The sequence below is a fragment of the Erithacus rubecula genome, assembly GCF_903797595.1.
Source record: "Erithacus rubecula genome assembly, chromosome: 21".
Classification (NCBI taxonomy): domain Eukaryota; kingdom Metazoa; phylum Chordata; class Aves; order Passeriformes; family Muscicapidae; genus Erithacus; species Erithacus rubecula.
The window spans coordinates 7,276,827-7,282,826 of record NC_136673.1 but is presented as its reverse complement, the minus strand read 5'-3'; the positions used below and the strand labels follow the sequence as shown (position 1 = coordinate 7,282,826).

At 45.5% G+C, this 6,000-nt stretch overlaps 1 long non-coding RNA gene across 1 annotated transcript; it reads right to left on the bottom strand.

The window, feature by feature from the left end:
* Positions 1 to 236: 236 nt before the first annotated feature.
* LOC306811072 lies at positions 237 to 3,599 on the bottom strand. Its single transcript, XR_013776598.1, has 3 exons — positions 3,497 to 3,599; positions 1,170 to 1,269; positions 237 to 450 (listed from the first exon to the last, which is right to left on the bottom strand). It is a non-coding gene; the product is annotated as an uncharacterized lncRNA (long non-coding RNA).
* Positions 3,600 to 6,000: the final 2,401 nt, after the last annotated feature.

Below are 6,000 nucleotides of genomic sequence, written 5' to 3'. Positions count from 1 at the left end.
CTGATGGTTATTTCAGTGGTTATAATTTGATTTCTGCCTCTCCTGCTGGGCTGATGTGAGAGAAACAATATTTAGAGAACCTGATTTTTATTTTTATTTTTTTCTGGAGTAAGAGAGACAGAGGCTGGGAGGGGTATGAGCAAAAGGAAAGATAATCAGCAAGAATGCACTCACATTTTCTAAGCATTTTATTTCCAAATTTGCAATCTCTGATAGACAAAAGGGACAGAGTAGCTGAACTCATGCATTGCTGTCTGAAGAATGGAGAGTGATGCATCTTTTGTAACATTTCTGTGTTATTCTTGGTCTATTGTAGGGACTTGTAGCTGCTCTTTGCCAATGACTCCAGGTTTGTAGCCTGAGATGTGATAATTTCCATTTTTCAAATGGGGAAACTGAGGCACAGAGGAGCAAATCAGTAGTAAATCAGTCTTTTATCCTTCAGATCACCTGCCACCAAGAAGAGAATCAGGAACAGGACTGATTTTCAAATCTAGGGTGTTGTCAACACACACAAAGCACCCACTTCAGCACTGCCATCTCTCAATTAAACTCAAACAAAATGAGATTTTCACCACTGCTTAACAGCCAGACCATGAGCAGCAGGTTTTCAAATAATTCAGCTACTCCCCAGCTCTTGGGGTTTCTTAGAGAAAAGATCCTGTGTTTTGCTAAGAGGAAATTCTTTTGGCAGAGAAAAAAATCTGACCCTTCATTTCAAGACACAGAATAAAAACTTCTAAATAAAAACTTCAGAATAAAAAGTCTATCACTTTTCCCCTATTTTTAAAGGATCAGCCTCCCTCTTTTTCCTTTTGTCTTTAATTTTTCTGGCTTCTAGAAAAAGGGCTAGAGTGCCTCTGTGCATAGCTGAAGATAATAACTTAGCTAAACATTTTTTTTTCTCTTTTAAAATATATATCAAGATTTCCTGCTGCACAGTTTACATTTCCTGCTGTGGAGACAAATACTTTAATTAAAATGGGAGAAAAAAAAAAAACATGCAGAAAAAGAAAAAGCCTCTGTGGAAAGAATCCTAAGAGGCTTGAAATAGGCAAATGAAGCCCTTTGGCAACCAGGCTGCATTTCCATATATGCAAATATAAATATTTGGGACTGTTTTGCTCAAGGCAAGGAGGTGTTGGTGAAAGCCAGGCTTTGAGAAATACCTTTTTGAGAAAAGGTCTCAAAATTCCTGACCTCCTCCTCCTCCAGCCCCTGGATGAGCAGTTCCATTCCTGGTGCAGGACTGGTTTTAGATGATCATGTCTTCAGAATACAAAGAAAAGAGAATATTCTAAATGCTTTGGCCTTTTCTCTTTCCTTCACTTAAGTGCCTTAAATTAATTCTTTGTGGTTGCTGTATTTGATGATGAGACTCCTTGTACCTTCTCTCCTCCTGGGCTGCAGCTTGTCCTGAGGGAAAGCCCAGCAGCAGCAAACAGCCAGAAACTCCTCATTGTGCCAGGCTGGCCCTAACTGCAGGGACAGATCAGAGCAATGGGAAGCTGCAACTACAAAATTACTGCTCAGACCTGAAGTTCTCCCAGTGTGGAGCTACAAGTGAAAGATTCACATCTGTTTTTTTACTGCAAATTTTGGCAATGCAGGAAAAAGGGGAAGCCATGTTTATAAGGGAGAGTGCAGTGTGAGTGTCTGGAGGAAAAATTCCAAGAGAAGCCTTTTCTTGCATTTTTAAGCAAAAGGAGCAGCCTGTGAAGGGCACCCCCGACTCCACTCCCACGCCTGCAGTAGGTCTGAGGCCAGCAGAGATCAGCTTGCTCTCTCTCAGGTATTTCTGGGAAACACTCCCCATATCTTTCCCCTAATATCTGATATTTCATCCATCCAGACAGGAAAACACTCTGCCTTCCAAAGTACACCAGGCTCTCAGGGCTTCCCCTTTAAAGCCAACCCCTGGGGGATCACTGGAACTCCTCAGCATGACCAGGGGGAACAGCAGCTGCCAGCCCTGAGTCCCAGAGGGTGGTAGTGAGCAGTAGGATTTGTTTGGATGGATTAATTAGATTTCCAAAGATCTTTTTCCATGCCAGGGTATAGGTGGATTGAGAGCAGCACAGTGTGCTTCCCTTGCTAAGCTGGGATTTGTATCAAGCTCATTGAGGGTAATTAGATGATCACCATCAGATGGGGAAGCTGAGCTCTCACTTTCTGCACCCTCCCTCTAAGAGAGCAGAATATTGTTCCTGCTTTTCACCAGCCTGAACCAGCAATTGTCTCTTTGAGCTGTGATGCTGTCACTGTGTAATTAAAGCTGTCAGTCAAACTCAGACACCTAAACACTACAAACTCCATGGCTTAGCAGGGCTGATCACTGGACTTCAGTGCTTGGCAGTCAAAGCAGCAATTGCAGGCTCCTTTCCCATGTTGGTGAGGGGAAAGAGATCCTGGCAAGCAGTTCTGTGCCTCCAGTGCTTCCTGGATGGTCAGGACCAAGGGCCCTGTGTAGGAGGTGGGAGGAGCTGCACTGATCCTGAGCATCCTTTCTGCTCCTGAGCCTGCTTCTTGGGCTCAGGGTATTGGTGAGACCTGCCTGGCAGGGAGGTTGGGTTCTTGTTTATTGTCCTAATGGGCCAGAGCATGCAGAAAAGCAGGGAGAGAAATGAATGTTGAATGAATCCATGTCTCAGTGATTGCTGATGAGGTTTGTGTGCAGAAAAACAGGGAAAGAAATGGTGTTAAATTCAGTAAGTTTTGCCCTCTGGGATCTGGATACCGTTCCAAGTGAGCCAACAGGCCAGCAGGATGTGGGATGCTGACAGTGAGGAAAATGTCCCCTGAAGGGCAATCAGAAGATGCACTGTCCAGCTGATCAGCAAAGCTTTGTCATGGCTGTCATGAGCTCTGTCATCAAATGAATGAATAAATGAAATTAGAAATGGAACTGGAATCCAGCCGCTCTCTCCTCTTGTGGACAAACAATGGGAGGATGAATAAGTGTCCCCCAAACGTGCACAGACAGAGGAAGGATCAGATATAAAACACTGCTCCTACCAGGGAAGAAAAGCTTTTCCCCCTACCCCCATCACTGTACTGCAGTGAAATTCTCATTCCAGTCTGCCCCACCACCACTCTGCAATCAAATCCCTTTTCAGAGTTGTATTTCTGTCCGTGGTTCCAGACCTCAGATAACCTGGTTCTCTGCTGATGAGCAGCTGTGCTGTATGAGCCCTCTCACACGTGTTCCTGTGCTTTCCCTGTCTGAAGACCATTACTGATAATTAGTTAGTGTAAAATGAGAGGAATTTTGTTTGGCATTCCTTAAAACACTCTGTTCTCCCAGCTCTCTGGCCTGGAGCTGGCTGTTACACCCACTGCTTCTGGAGCACAGCTTTCCCCCTCACTGCATGATGGAGGATTATTTCATTAATGGATCTAATGATACTTTGTCTTTGGTGCTGACGATCTTTGTGGCGGTGCTGTGTAATCTTTAATTAACTTTGAGCCTGCCAGGCACTACGAGGATGTTGATAACCTGCAACAAATGCAGCAGAATCTCGAAGGCCTGGCGTGGTAAAATAACCTTGTCCAAGGTCACACAGCCATTCTTGGCTGGCTTGAGCTTTGATGGCAAGTCTGCTGGTGAAGCAAAGCGTTGATCTCGGTGGGATCTCCAAATGTTGATCTCGGTGGGATCTCCAAATGTTACTGTGTCTTTTTGCTGCTCTGTAACCCCATATCCAGTAACAGCAAGGCTGTACAAAAAGCACATTTCCCTGCTAAGCAGTGCCAATTGGGTAATGCAGGTGAATCCAGGAATGTGCAGTGCTGGGGGAGCAGGGACGTGTTCAGGAGTGTGCTGGCTGCACTGTTCAGTCCCACGGCTCTCAGGGCAGTGTTTGAGTTTGCATTTGGCCGTGTTGGCTGTGCATGAGCAGGAGCTGGTTATGCAGCACTTGGGGCAGGGACAGGAATTTAATGTGGGGATTAAAAGGGAGGTGTCACACAAGAGCTGCCAGCAGGGACACACACACAGGCACACAGCAAAGAGGGAGGTGCAGAGAGCTTGTACAGGCCCTGTTGTGGATGTGGATTTGTCAAAAACCGTGCTAATTTCATACAGGATTTATTAAAAACTGTGCTGATTTTGTTCAGGATTTGTTAAAAATTGTTGTGGTTTCTTCCAAAGCTTTTTTATTCCCATGGAGCTCTGTGTTTTATCAACACAGGGGCTCTGTGTTCACAAGCCCTCATTTTCTGACCACATTTCCATGGGATGCTCCTTGTTTGAGTTTTGGAGGTGCTGTCCATGCACCTGTCCTGTTTTATTAACTTTTTTTTTTTTTTTTTTTTATGTACTGAGTGTGGAAGAAGCTGCTGGTCCCAGCTGCAAGGGTGTTGCTGGTGTCAATATTGTAAAAGCATGAGTTTGAAATCCTGAGCAGATGCTTGCTCTTTCCCCTTCTCAGAGATCTGCTACCACGGGAATCATTGCTTTGGACTGAAACCCTCCATATGTGCCTAGAGGTCAATGCTGAATCTTTAGTTACCCTGGAAACCAGGACAAAACTGCACCAAGCCATTATTGCAATATGGGTCACTCATGGCAAAAAAGAGATAGTAAATGCCTCCCCTTCCATCTAAGGTGTTTTCCATAGGGGAACCTACAGGTTTGAGCAGGTCACATTTGTCCTGCCCTGTGTGGGGTGGGAGATGAAACCCTGAGATTCAGAGCACTTTGCTGGCCCCTGGCTTCCATTGCTGACTGCAGAATGGGATGTTGCACAGTCCTTGGGCAACCCCTTCCTGTTTTGTAAGCAGCCACCCTCGTCAGTTCATTGGGAAAAGCACCAAAATGAGATGCTGAGCCCATCCCTGGTCCCTGAGAAGGGGAGGGAGTGTGGGTGTCATATCTGCCATGGGATTTCAGATTGTTTCCCAAACAAATTGCAATGAGGTAAAGTCATACTCATCCCTTTGGAAAAGGGCCAGGTTGAACACTCAGAGATTTCAGTGATTTGCTAATTATTAGGAAACATGACTGCCTGCAGGAGGCAAGAAATATTTTTCTATTGTTCTATTTGAAAACAAATGCACTTCAAGGTTTCAATGAGTTGACACAGTCATATGGGAGGGGGATTTTGGGTGAGGACAGGTGAAAGTATTTCCTCTGAGGTCTTCCTGTGGCTTCATGACCCTTCTTTTTTTATTATTATTGTTTTCCTAGACCTCCTATCAAAGCATTTCAGCTTGTTTTAAGCATGGAGCCACCCTGCCAAGTCTTTGTGTGGTGAAGACCTTCCACATTTAAGAAGCCACCTTAAACCACCACTTACATGTGCTGGCTCCTGTCCACATTCCAATTCTGGAGCCACATCACCTCACACTCTTCTGCTTTTCTTCCAGCTATGTTATATTCATGTTATGTTTCCCTTTCTTTACTCCCATTGTCACTGATTTATTCCTGGCCTTTCACCTTCATGGGTTTTCCTCAGTTGCTCCCTCTCCAAAATGCTGCCTCTACCAGCAGAAAGGACCTACAGTGATGGATTTGCTGATGTGCAACCACCTTGCTGCAGCCTCTTAGCTGGGGTGTTCCTTGGGAGGAAGACTCCTCCTGCAGAGCTGGAAGTGGGCAAACCCCAAAAGTGGGGCTGGTTTGGTTTAGATCAGGCTGTGCCTCTGGCTGGGGGACAGCAGTGCAGCACCCACATAGCTGCTATGGGAGGTGAAACTTCTGCTTCTCCTCACATTTCCTCCCCTTCACTGTGGTCAGGCTGTCAGGGCTCTTCCTGTGCTCTTTGTGTCACTCCTTTTCCTGGGTAACTTCCCTTCTGGTATCTCAGCTCTGCTGCCCGACAGCTTTCCATAACACCCTGTTTGGTGACCTACAAAGGGTTAATGCCCTTCTTACACTCCTGCTGCTTGTGGCTGCCTGGTTCCTCCTCTGTTGGAACATGAGTGGTTTTGTCCTGTTGGTGCAGGCAACTCAAGGCCAAAGAAATGCTTAACAGCAGTGAGAGAATTGAATAAATTCCT